Below are 14,201 nucleotides of genomic sequence, written 5' to 3' on the forward strand. Positions count from 1 at the left end.
AGAAACACATATGCACAAAAAGAAAAATCACAAGTCATTATCATCAAACCCCACAGCAGAACACAGCTGTTAATACACAACAGTATGATACGAGTTAGCTTCACAGCCTAGTGGCAGGTCAGTCCAGCTCAGTGATAAGTCACAGTACAATATCCGCTAATGATGTAACAACAGTGAATGAAGAAGTGAGTTGCCCCGGGGAGCTGCTTCTTCCTGCATTCATGATCTTGCTGCCCATTGAAAACGCAATAAAGAATCATCTCCATCGCTCTAAACCATTTTTTTTTTTTCTTTTTCAGAAAACACAACATATAATATGATTTCTAAAGGTTTTGTCAATTCATCTTAATATAAACAATATCTTTTCCTCTTCATATGCTGGTGTCAGATGTTTATCGATGCATTTCATGAGGATTGCATTATGTAAAGTGTCTCTGACCTTTTTCAGCTCAGCGTACATGATAAGTTAATGTGCAAACAGTGAAGCACAGGAGCACTTTCAGTCTCTCAGCAGTTTCAATTTAGTTGTCCAGCCTGCTGCAGGGTTCACACGCAGGTGAAGAGACAGAGAGACACCGAGACAGGAGAACAGAGTGTGAAAGAGACAGAGAGAGTGGGTGGGAGAGAATAACAGGGGCTGTTTGTGCTTTTGTCATCCAAAAATAAATCGGGACTTTAAGCAGCAACGGTTGAAGGGATGGCTACAGCAATTGAGGAAAAATGCTGCACAATGCTCATGCACGATTCTGTCTCAACACTTCCTGACGTTGTATCCCAGCTATCTACTACTGGAAAACGACAAGTTTGCCGCAACAACAAATACATCAAAAAAAGTGTTGCTTAGTGATATTCAATTTACACCACGATAGCAACCCGTGGGAATGTTTGCAGACACTGTAACGGTCCGTTTTTATTCCCATTTCATTGCATTTCATCATGAATAAACTGAAATATCACCTGACACTGCAGTTCCCCTCAGCTTTCTACAGAGCCTTTTACCATCTTTCAGCACATTGTTTTGGTTTCGTATCCAACAACTTTGCTTTTTTGGTTTACTCTCACTGCTCTCATCAAAGTTGTGAATGAGAATAGCTATGATAAACTCAATGTACACTCCTGTACAGTACCAGAAATAAGACCAACACATTTAAAGATGAGCTGGTGAACAAAGTGGAGCATTAAGCAGCTTAAGAGTCGGACATGTTTTTCATGAGTTGGTGGAGACCAAAACAGTGCTAAAAGGAGAGTGAACATTGGACTAAATGGGCCACTATACTCTGTCAGAACTCTTCTGATATTGCACATCTTCATAACCCATCACCTTTTTCAAACTTTAAACAATCAAGTGCAACACTGTGCTTTAGTTCCAGGACAGACTGTCCTTCCAGTGTGGCCGCCCGGAACAACAATAAACACAGTTGGTTTTCCATGTGGTTTGGCAGCACATCTACTGAACTTGAGCATAGTCCGACCTTTACATTTGTCAGGAGGCTGGAAACACGACTCCAGATGAACGATATTTTTCAACACATTCTCACTCCCAACTTGTCCAATACAGCAGCTGGGTCAGTGGCCTTCAGCTTCAAATGGTCGCAGTTTGGTTAGGTTTAGAAAAAGATCATACTTTGGGCTCTAATAACTATGTTAAGTCACAGCACTGACATAACATAACTTAACTAGAATTAAAACATAAAAACATGTCAATCTTGACTCGTGGTCACACACAGGATGCAATGCCCAGTCTCCTGGGAGCAGTGACACAAGAGAGGTACCTGCAGTGTCATTAGGGTTGGGTACCGTTCACAACCGATACCAGTACCCAACAGTAAGGGAAACATGGGTTAAAAAGTTCAATCATACACTTCTAAAGACGATATATTATAGTCATCCAATAATAACGCACACTCATATGTGAGTCAGTCGTTCTGAGTTTTATTTCAGCTGCATCAGTGCTATACTGCATAAAAACTGGTAATTTTTTTTTAAAGTAAACTGCTACATTTAGCGGCCCCTGCTGCATTAACAAAATAATAAATAAAATGAGATGTTGGGCAAAAATGAATAGAGCCCCCGAAATGTGACACCTTTTAATGCCCTTGACATGACCTGGAAAAGTGGAAAATGAAATGTATAATAGAATGAACAAAATGTATTCTTTATGAAATAATCTGCAACATTTAGCTGTTCCTGCTCATCCAGCAAGTGCTATAAGTATAAACATAATAGAAAACAGATATAAACTGTGTGCGCTGCTCTCTCCGGGCACACAATGTTTCCATCAGCGGTGGCTTAAACCCATTGGGAATTTTGAGTTTGCGTTTTGCGCCATTGAGCGTGCTACAGAGGCTCGGTATAGATTGGTGTTGGGATCACTTTGTGATTTTCGAAGCGTAAATTAAATTGCTAGAAGTAAAAAGCTAATGTTAGGCGATAAACAACCACCACTAAGCCTTCTACTACACAATAACTATACATGTTTTCTTTAAATTGATCAATCTTACAGAGTTAGAATAGTTTGCAACTGAAGCCACCTAAGACAGACAACTGAGTAGTTGAGTCTCCATGTTCGGCATGATGACGTCATCAAGCCAAGTCTCATTTAGCCACGTGTGAGCAACTACCGTTTTTAAGACATGTAAGCAGTTTCTAATTAACACCTTATTTCAGGCATTAAACAGAAAACCCTTTGAGACAAGGGAACCAGATGTGCAAAAATGCTAACCAATTTCTGGGTTTTAGGACTCATTACTACAGCACTCTATTACAGTGCCACGGCAGCAGATTGAGTTAACAATGTTAAGTCAGCAGTTATAGGTTTGTTTGCAGAGAATAATAAATCCTGTATGTGCCTGTTAATATAAGCACACATGTCGTTTTTAATGTTAAGAATGTCAATTAAAACAGAGCATTTGTAAATGTAATTTTTATCGCAGACATGATAATTGGAATTCCCATTATGTGTTAGCATCGAGCTAATGATTCTTATCTAAGATCGATTGTGGAAACGTACCACGTTCAGTACCCAACCCTAAACATCAAACTTAGAACTGTAGGGCCACTGACCAGGCTGCTGTATTTTTTGCTCTTCGTCTGCTGAATGTATAAAAAAGAAATTAGAAACATGTTGGGGTACTGACGCACCCTCATTAAATGAGACAATGTACATAAAGTTTTAAAGGAGCAATATGTAAAAATGTTAGCTTAAAAAAAAATCAAATAAAAAATAATCAACAAAATGTAAAGAAATAGCAATTTAAATATTTTGATGTCTGTGTAGCTAATTGTGTTGCAAAGTTAGCATGCTAAACAGCAAACCCCAGCCCATCCTGCTAGTTGTACAGCGAATAATCTGTGCAAAGTAAGGCACGCGGTGTAACAGATATAAACCAATCAGGGTGTCGTCTCTCATTCCCTTTAAAAGCCTGGTGCGTCAGCAGCATTTAAACTGTGGCACTCTTCTTCGCTGACGGACAGGTATGTGGTCCTCCACTGCTGGACCCTCTGCGTCTGCTGTCTCACAATCAACAACAACTCAATTTGACTGAATATGAGAAAATAAACTGATACTGAACTGGGGAAGAGGAGGAGCGCTGCTGAGCATCCCTCTGTGTATGCGTGGCTCTCAGTCCGTTATTTCCCAATTTTATGTTTAGCTTCAGCTTTTAGTTTTGCTATTTAAATGTGTCACAATATTTGTTACAGTGACATTACTGCGTATGGAAACGTTTGTACGAGTGTTGTGAACCTGCCCGTGTAGGAATAACGTATCCTGTAAATAGCAGGAAGTGCGCCTGACCACACCTAACTTTAAGACCAACACACCCAGGGGCGCACAGATGGGCACTGGGCGTGAAAATTAAAGCTGCATCAGTCTAAAACTAGCAATGACACTTGCACTTCGCTGTGTGCCGCTTTGCGCAGAGCGTAAGATAAAACCCTCCCCTGGTCACCGAGCTCCCAGTCCAAACTGCTGCACAGCTGACAAGTGGCAAATTCTTGCACATTGCATCTTCAATTACCTCACCTTAGAAGATTTCTGAATAATTGAGACCTTCATGCCATCGCGCAGAATATCTAATGCAGCTTTAAGGGAATCCGAGAGTGTGGGAACTATTCTTCCTTGCTGTTTTAGCTACATTCATATGTGAGGATGGATATTAATTGAATCTGTATGGTTAGATGTCAACCAAGAGAACTTACTAAGATGAGGGACTGCTCCTGTGATAGCTGATGTCTAAGATGACAGGCCCAGCAAATGCAGGGGATAGATGAGCATCCTAATTTAGATAGGAGCTTACAATCTAGACGGCTGAAATGTGTCTGGGAGTCCATTAGCTAGCTCAGAAATGTCGACTGTGAAACTTATGGTCATGTCAGGCATGCTGGAGGAGTTCCCTCTGGGCTTTTTTCATGCTGTTAATAAAACCTGCTACAACAAATGGATGGTGACACGAGAATGAATCCTTTTTTGTGATTAAACATTAAGGACGTGGAGAAAATAAAAGGAAATGCATCACCAAGGCTGTAATTTAGACATGTTCCCATTTTTCAGACTCACAGCATGTAACGAGTTAATAAAATCCTGTCATGGCTGCCCAGCCAGTCGCCATGGTGACTCAGCAGCTCCTCGCTGTCTCCTTCTTGACGGGCACAAGCTCTGACACACAAACACAATCTCACACACACATGTACAGTGTGTCTCTGATGAGTAGCAGTTTAGATTACTGCTGACGACACACTGTGCCAACCTATCCAGACGCACACATGCACACATACATACACAGCATCAGTATATGAGAGAAAGGTGCAGATAGTCAGCTTATTCCACCGGCCCGATGACTCACAGCATAAATGTTTGGTGTGTTTTGTTTTCAAAGTGAGCAATAATAAAGAAAATGAAGACAGCACAGAGAAGAGTCAGTGAGGGAGACCAGACAATGAAAGAGAAATGAGAACAGTACAGTATCATGAATGATATTGCATCTTTTCATATTTCATCTCTCTCACTTCCACCGAGTGGTTATACTACAGCTCCAAGAGTCCAACTGTGATCTCTTCATTGGAGCGTGAGAGGAAGGCAACACAGTTTTTATTTCTGAGTTTGCTAACACATTCATATGTGGTTCTGCCTCTGCTGTACATTCAAATGTAGTCATGTGACCATCGTCCACACTTTACCTGACTTAATGTAGCCCAAGAAACATTAACATTTGCAGACATGTGTTTTTTTCATTAGTTACCATTCATACATACAAATCCATTTGTCCAAGAGGGGTCCTGGGGACGATCTCTGTTCGCCCCAAACACATATTATTTTGCCCCTGAGGCGACGGGACGTCATTGCTCTTGAGCCCCGATTAAACTATTTTATCTATTTCTTTTACATTAAACAATTTCCTAAAAATCCTAGAACTGAAAATCGATAAAAATAAATATTAGATATGGAAGTATCAACCAAAACTAAATGTGATTTTGAGCAACGTTAGTGGACTAATAACACAGAAAAAGACACCGGACTTAAGTGATATAGGCATGTAAATGTCAGAAGTAGCACTTACCATTCACATCCTTTATTGATTTTTTGACGACCATGTGACTTTTTAAAGAAAACAAGACATACTGTGATTTGTAACTTCTTATTCTGAGCTTAAATTATGAGCTCCTGCTGTTGTCCTGTGCACAGGGTCTCTCTTTTAGTGCGCCTTAGACAATTGATAGTAGAGGTCATTTAATAAATTTTGTCCTTTACTCTATTGTACCATCCGATGTCAGGTCTGATCTGAATGTCAGCCACTGTGATCAGCAGGACAGAAAAGACCTTTGCTTGATTCAAATCACAAACACACACTGATGGGAGGTCGCTGGGAGAGGATGATGAGAATGAAAAAGGCACACACTCATCCCATACTCTATGGCTCTACTGTACCGTATGATGTCAGGTCTGATCTGAATCTCTGCCTCTTCTCTCAGCAGGAGAGAACGACCTTTGTTGTTTCCTCTGAACTCTCTGATCTATTTGCTGCATCTCTAACATACATTCAGGTCAGTCAGGGGGACGGTCTTTATAGTAGTGCACTTTAATTTGTTTGGTATTTATTGGTTAAACTGCTTCTGAAAAGAGCAAGCAATCAGTAATAGATGCTATTATTTACTTACAGTTACATGTTTCTCCTTCCAATAGGGCAAGAAGCATAAAAAGCTGAATAAACAAGAATTTGTATAATATGTATAGTACCCACTGATGTGTTAGTAACGCGTCACAAGAGCTGTAGTCTTTTGAGAGCAAACAAAATATTTGTTTTGACAAAACAGTGGTACCTTAAAGGTCCACTTACTAGCTGAACTTTCAACTGCTCCTTACAGTCTTGATCAGTGAATGATTTTCTAAATGTGTGACATGGTTAGAAGAACCAAAACAGTGCATAGTACGCGGCTCTTCAAGTCAGGACTGTTTTTTTCAGACTGCTCCCAAGGTTTACAAGACACTTAAATGCTCAAATAAATTGTTGTTTAACTTTGGCAAGTTTCGCAAGATGGACTGCGAGACAGGAACTTATTTTTTGTTATGCACATGGAGAAACTGCAATTTAACAATTCAAAATGCCCCTGATCAGGTCTATTCTTCCCTTATTTTGTTCCTGTTTACACCAAAACCTGATGGTTGCATTTCACAATCACATATGACTTTTACTGCTATGAGCTTTTGTGTCCTTGGCACGTGGTTGATATTAACTCCTAATTACCTGTATCCTTTCACCTGGATGTGTATGTGTGTGTGTGTGTGTGTGTGTGTGTGTGTTTGTGTTAAAACATAATATTATATAAAGAAAAGTTGCAAGACAATTAAAAGCACAGGAATAAAACACATATTTTATCTACACAACTTTGCTGATATTTTGCAGACTTTTCACTAGTTTTTGCTTTTTTTCTTATGAATTACTCATTTACTGCCTCTTTAAGCCTGAATGGTTGAACTGGTGACAACTGGTAAACACCACCAGACACCTGGCAGCACTTCTGCTCGGAATTTCATCAAATTCCACAATAAAAATACAAACAGAAGTGTACATCAACATCTGTATGCACATTAGTTTGGACCAGCGCAAATCTTTTTTCCTTATAAATAACTTGTTGCTGTTTTGCTTTTTAAAAAAATCAACAGTCCAAAGACGGATGCTACGATCACAAACTGCCAGAGACGTGTACTCCATGCAGCAGTGGGGCCAGCAGCAGAGTCACAGCACAGAGTAACAGGACTCACATTTAACTTTTAGCATGGAGAGAGTTAGGACAGCTGACTGACAAGAAGATGGTGGAGGATTTGTTGTCAAAGCGAAAAGCAAAAGCACCTACTTCGCAATATGTTGGATTTAAACTCAGTCATTGTAGGGAACCTGATAACATTAATGAGGGAAAAGGAACTGTTACTTCACTAAGAGGGTGTGCATCATGTTGCCTGCAGCTCTTCATCTAACAGCTCCTTCTTGTTCATTACCCCCACAGACTGAAAAAACATACTCCCTGGCATATTCAAAATTGATCCGCCGTCTACAAATGCCAAAAATGACTGCTGTTCTAGCTCTGTAAATGCAGCAGTGATGCTAACTGAACACACTGCATTTCCTGTGACTAGTCTACTTCAAAATAAAAGTCAACTTGCATTTTTATAAATAGAATTGTGTCTTTATTTCATATGAAGGTTTAAAAGAGGAGTGCTGGAAAGTTTGAGACAGTTCGAGACCCCCGTTTTAAGGGGTCATCAGCCAAAAAGGCTGTGAGCCACAGTTCTATTAAGGCCTGCACCCTAGGGCAGAAAAATAAATATGTTCACTTAGATATTGCAATCAGTTACAGCTGAGCTCGTGGCCCATCTTCTGTTGGACAGGATCTTTGGCACTGTATGCAAGTCTTTTAGTTAATTCATGACACAAAGAAATGTAAAATCTAAATAACATAATAAAAAACTAAACACTAAACACTAATTTCTAACCTAGTTTTAGCCAGTTATGGTGGCACTAAATGATTTCTGTTGTATCTGGCCCATCCAACACCAACCTCTGAAATCCCAAGTGTGTGTCTGGGTAATGTGCCTATTTAAAGCCCACAGCCCTCACTCAAACACTGCTTTGTCGTTTGTCCTCAGTCACCGAGGTTCCTGTTAATGCCAGGGTCTGTGTCACAAAGCAACATTAGTGTGTAGTGAGCGAACTTTGAGGCCTTTCATTTTCACAAAGGTGATTCACTGTTAACCAGGCAAGATCACCATGGGAACCACAACTGAAGCAGGTTCAAGCTGCATGAGAAACATAGCTACCTCCTCACCAACTCTCGAGTTGATAACATGAAGGATCTGTTTGCACAATGATGCTCTAATAAATAAATGCAGGGGGTTTCCACAGTGGCAATAGAAATGGCTTCTGACAGATAGCTCATAGTTAAAGTAATTCTCTGAGGTCATCAATAATAAATCAAAATTACTATTGCAAATTAAGTGTACTGAAAGTCTTTCGACACATTCTCAAGAGTAACTGATGCACCAGATTGCGTTAGGCCAACTTTACAGTGTTCACAGAATAAATGGGAAAAGACAATATTTTATCAATGAAAAGTTTTCCCACTGTCTTCACTACCAAGTAGGGCTGATTATCTGCAATTTGCCTCAGCTCATCTTCTCTGTCATTGACAACAACATTGTTACTATCCATCACACACTAACATATTGAATATATGTCACCACATTAGTTCAAAATCTCATACTATCCTTTCCAATGCATCAAGGTCATGATATGATTATTTATATTGGTATTAAAAATGTTTTAAGGGTAATGGACCCAGTAATTGAACAATAAAGGGCTGTCAAGTGAAGATACTTGTGTTTAATGTTTGAGTAAAGCCTGATTTATGGTAAGTGTTCCACAATTTTGAGTGTCCCTTGAGACAACAACAACATTACACATAATAATTTGACCCACTTAATCGAACAATATATTTTAGTGCAGTCATAAGGCAATCAATAATCCAAATCAAAGCAGTCTGATTGAATGTTCAAATACTACACATAAGGGTTTAATGCTCTCTGTTACCATTGGGCCCTGACATCTTAATTCACTGCCTCAGTTCAAACTGTGCCAGTCATACTATTGCACTTTGCTAGTGGCTTAGTAAGATGTATATGAAGTGCTTTGTTTTACATCATTGAACACTATTTGAATCTACACATTCATCATCTTTTCATTCCATTCCTCCTTCCTGTGTGCTACAATAAAGCAGTTTTTCACTATCACAGGAAGACTTCCCTATGGTTGGAGGATTCTATCAGAGTCGTGTAGCTCATTCATACAGCCTGGGTGGATATAAGGCAGAAACATGAAGAGATAACTTCATGTTTTGACCCCAGTGTTACATAATTTTACAAACTACTATCAGGGCATAGATTGCCTGAGGGGGCTACACCACTATTAGATCATATATCTACTGTACTGCCTCTGCCTGGCTGACTTGTTGACTTACTGAATGACCGAAGAGCCGACACATTTCCTCTTAAAGTAGCCGATTGTAACGTAAATTGTTATGATGCAAAATTACTTATACAGTTAACTGTTGACCAGCTGGATGACTGGTTTACTTTCTGTTTCATTGGTAACCTATGTGACTCTGAATGTCTAAACACATGGAGAATTGAGTGAAAATGTGGAGTATACCTGGATAGATCTGCTTGCCTGATTCTTGCCTGCCTGACTGGTAATCTGGGAGGGATTGCTTATAATCCCACCAATCCCCAAAACAGAAATTATGGCATCAGCATCACAACAGCCATGCATTAGAACATCTCTGATAATCCATCTGGCTTCCTGCTTGTAGTCTTAGGCAGGGTAGGAGCAGTGGTTTTAAAAGTGTGGGTTTAAGGCCTGGGACATTGGAAGAGAGGCCCGACCCCAATACACCTCTAGTGCGAAGTGTTAGGGCTACACAGCCCTCCAAATGGAGATTTTGCAGAGGCACACTTCAAACTGATGGTTATGTGAACTTGTTTCAGTGTGTTATGGTCCTTTTTTCATAACAAGCAAAAAACATTCAACTTGTCTGTAGAATTGTTCCGATTCCAATACCAGTATCGGAAATGCCGCTGACACTGCCGAAAACGCAGGTATCGGTATCGGCGAGTATGTGAGTCTATGCACTGATCCGATACCACGTAATTTAGAAACGGGACCCTGCTACTTCCCAGTTGGCTCTGCTTAATGTTGGAAATCAGTTCTTCTTCACTGCTCTAAAAGCCAACACAGAAAGCTGGCTGTGCTGCCCCTGGCAACTACTGTTTTTAGAGCGGCAAAGAAGAAATTAAATTATGTCAACTTGGTGGTGACTGCTAAGTTAGCTAGCACTACTGAGGAAGGACAGAAGAGCTAATATGGCCAATGTACCAAATGTACAGACGTGAGCTTTACCTGCTAGCTAGCGATTCACATACACAATGACTGTGTGTGAAGCTGTTTACAGCTCTGCACCGCAAGTTTTCACTCATGTTGAAACACTTTTAACTGGCACTGATGCACTTTCTCCAACCGCTGAAAAGTTCACCCACACAATAACTTCATATGAACCAGGCTACCCCTAAAACTCAGATTAGCATGGAGCCACTGCCAGTATTGCCATCTCATAGGAGGGCCACTACAGTGTAGGTGCAATATTTCTGAAAATGTCATTTTTATTCCCATTATCAACATAATAATACAAAAATACAGTTTGCATATTTTAACAGTTAGTACAAATCTTTTTTCCTTACTCTTAAATGACTTATTGAAACCTTGAACTGAACCAACAAATAAAATACATTTGTACTTCTGTACTTCTTGCCAGACACATAGCAGCATGTTTTCTTCATATTTAACAAGAAAAATGCAAACAGAATTAAACATCTTTATGTACATTCGTTTTTAACAGTGCAAATCTTTTTTTATATAAATAACTTGTTTACACCTTGCACTAGGCTTGGTGTGGTAGTCGCTTAACCTGGTGTCTGACTTACACCAATTACATTTCTTGGCTACCGCTCCCACCGTCATTTTGCTTTTTAATAAATGAATAGTCCAGTGACGGACAATAAGACCAGAAATGTCTACTCCAGCAGCACAACAGGTATCACATTTAAGTTTTAGCTTGGAGAGAGCTGACTGACAAGACGATGACAATGAGGATTTGTTGTCAAAGCGAAAAGCAAACATGCCAATATGTCGGATTTCAACTCTTAACAGATAACCTGATAACACTAATGAGGGAAAAAGAGTTGTTACCTCTCAGATAAGTTGGAGGTGTGCATCCTGTTGCCTGTAGCTCTTCATCAAACAGCTCCTTCTTGTCCATTACTCCCACAGACTGAATAACTTCTCCCAGACATTTAAAATTGGTCTGCTGTCTACAAATTCTGAAAAATGACTGCTGTTTTGCTCTGTAGATGCATTTTTGATGAGCATCAGTGGTGCAAACTGAAGACATTGCAATTCCTGTGACTAGTCTACTTCAAAATAAAAGTCAACTTGCGTTTTTTTTATAATTGTGTTTTTATTTCACTTGCATATGAAGGTGTAGTTTAAATTAGTGTGAAACAAACAAATGGATTATGTTATATTTTTGACATTAGGTCACCGGTCAGATGGAGGGGGAGGGAGGCCCAGCATGGTTACCACTAGCATTTATTTTTATTGTTTATTTTCTTACTTATTCTAATAATGCAGTAAAAATATTTGTTGCCTTTACAATTCTTGTAAATTTGTTATTTATTAGTTATAAAGGAGTAAAAAGCCTTTTCCTACTTTTGAACACAATGTAAATTGTAATGTAAGAGAACCTGCTAGATGCAGTAACGTACATTTTTTCTTTCTTCTCTCTCTGCCTGTCCATCACTTGATTACCAAGAAATTTCCCATTAAGTGTTAAGATGGATGCCACAAAATCTGAGCAAGGAAGGGGGATGCACCCGGAGCAGTATATCTTCTAGTCAACAGTTAACACAGCAAGTTAGTAATTACAACTGGGCAATGTTCGCTATTCATTCACACATCATCAATAAAGAAACATTAGTGTTTTCTCCACTTGTCTTTATAAATAATATGCCATACTTTAAACGTATTTGTATTGTGTTCATTCACCATTAGTTCCTCATTGTTCTGTGACCACACTGTTGTTTCATTGAAGTAAAATGGCCAGGAACAAGAATGGGTCTGCTGTCCACCAGTAACAGGCACTTATTATCCCTACCAAAAGTCCTGAGTCATGACAAGCTTATAAACTTGTGTTTTTAAGGTTTTTTGTCACATTATGGTCCCTTAAATACCTTGAAAATGTTTTCTCCTAGGCTAAAAGTGCAGTATAAAGTTTCAGTCCATGACATCCTAAACAGAACTGGAGGGGTTGTCTTACATCTCCATTGTGCTTCTCTAAGGCTTGTGTCTGTAGTAGTCCTGCAGCCTTTACAAGAGGAAAAGACACCTTTTTACAATCACCAAAATCCCAAACGTTATCCGCTGTGGTCTTTTGGTGGTGGGGAGCAGCCACGGCTACAAAAAATACAGGAATCAGCTGCAGCACCAAATAAGCAATTTGCAGATTTTTCATGTTTATCACACGTGCTTTGTTGAAAAAAACTATATTATAACCATATTGGGGGTCTAGTGGCCAAAGACACGTACAGAACCATTGGACTGCGGTACCCAGGTGGGAAAATGTATCAACGACTACTGCCAAATGTGAATATTTGCTGCGATTCATACACTTACATTGTAGTAAGTTGGTAATTCATTGGTTTTAAAATCTTGAAAAAAATAGCATTTTTTTCTATTTTCTGATGTTTAATTAATGATAATGAAAATAATAGTCATGGCAAGTAGGCAAGTTGTTGTTTGTTCATTCATGTCATTCAGCCACAACTAGCAAACTGAATCTTTTGGTTCTTTTGGTTTCAGAACCGTGATCGGGACAATAGATTCTCACCTCGGTTAGATAAAGGATCAATGAATCAGGCACACTAGACAAACACATTCAATTGAACAACCCCTCTGTCCCTGCACTGTCTCTTCTACTAATGGAGAGGGGGGACGGCAAGTTAACAAGGGAGATGCATTTTGGCCATTTTGCAACAGGGATGGTATCCCCCTACATCCCCCTCAAATCGCCTACTGGTCACAGCCTCCACTTTCAATTTGTCCAAAGTGACCTACATTCTTTGTTGCATGAAAAATTACTCAAAGGATTCAGTTCTAAACATAGTTGGCAAATAATTTACTTTCAATCAACTAATCAATCAATCAACTGATCATTGCAGCTCTACTGGAAATTTGGACATATAAACACAACATAATATTAAAAAATGAATTGCTCTCTATCATAATGTCTATCTATTTATACACATATGAAAATAATGTTTTGATCTATCATCACATATTGAGACATTTTAATCATGCCTAGTAGTTATGTCACAAAAATAAATAATCCAAACTCAAGAGGATTTTTTGATTAAATACAGAGCGACAGATGAGTGACAGACACAGGGTCAGACTGTAACAAGGCAACAGGTAGGCAGAGCTGGACAGACAGAAAGCCTACACAAACAAAGAGTGTCAGAAAAATGACCCCTTCAACCAGCAGGTCCATCAGCACAAAGCATTGTCCCCTGACCCACACAAATGATTTCAAATTCTTGTCTAGACCCTGAATCTTCCAAAGATAATATGTCAGGTTGAATTATTGCATAAGATGACAACTCCAGCATAGGGTTGCAACTAGCAATCACTTTCAATGTCGATAAATCTGTTGATAATTTTTTCTTGAATAATCGTCTAGTCTATTAAATATCGATCAGTGTTTCCCAAAGCCCACGATGGCACCCTCAAATGTTTTGTTTTGCCCACAAACAGAAGATATTCAGATATTCACAGGAGAAACCAGGTCATTTTCATGTGTAGAAAGCTGGAATGAGAGAATTTAGACATTTTGTCCTAAAAAAAAGATTCAGTGATTATCAAAAAAGTTGATTAATTCAATAGTTGACAACTTATCGATTAAAGGGTAACACACACATTAAAGTGTGTTTGCAGGTCTTATGGAGTAAACTGCTTATGTAAACAAACACAAAAAAAGTAGTATAAAGCCTCCCCCAAAACTGATGGAGTCACCCTTCAATTGATCGTTGCAGCTCTACCCCA

Source organism: Pagrus major, chromosome 21, assembly GCF_040436345.1.
Source record: "Pagrus major chromosome 21, Pma_NU_1.0".
In the NCBI taxonomy this organism is placed as follows: domain Eukaryota; kingdom Metazoa; phylum Chordata; class Actinopteri; order Spariformes; family Sparidae; genus Pagrus; species Pagrus major.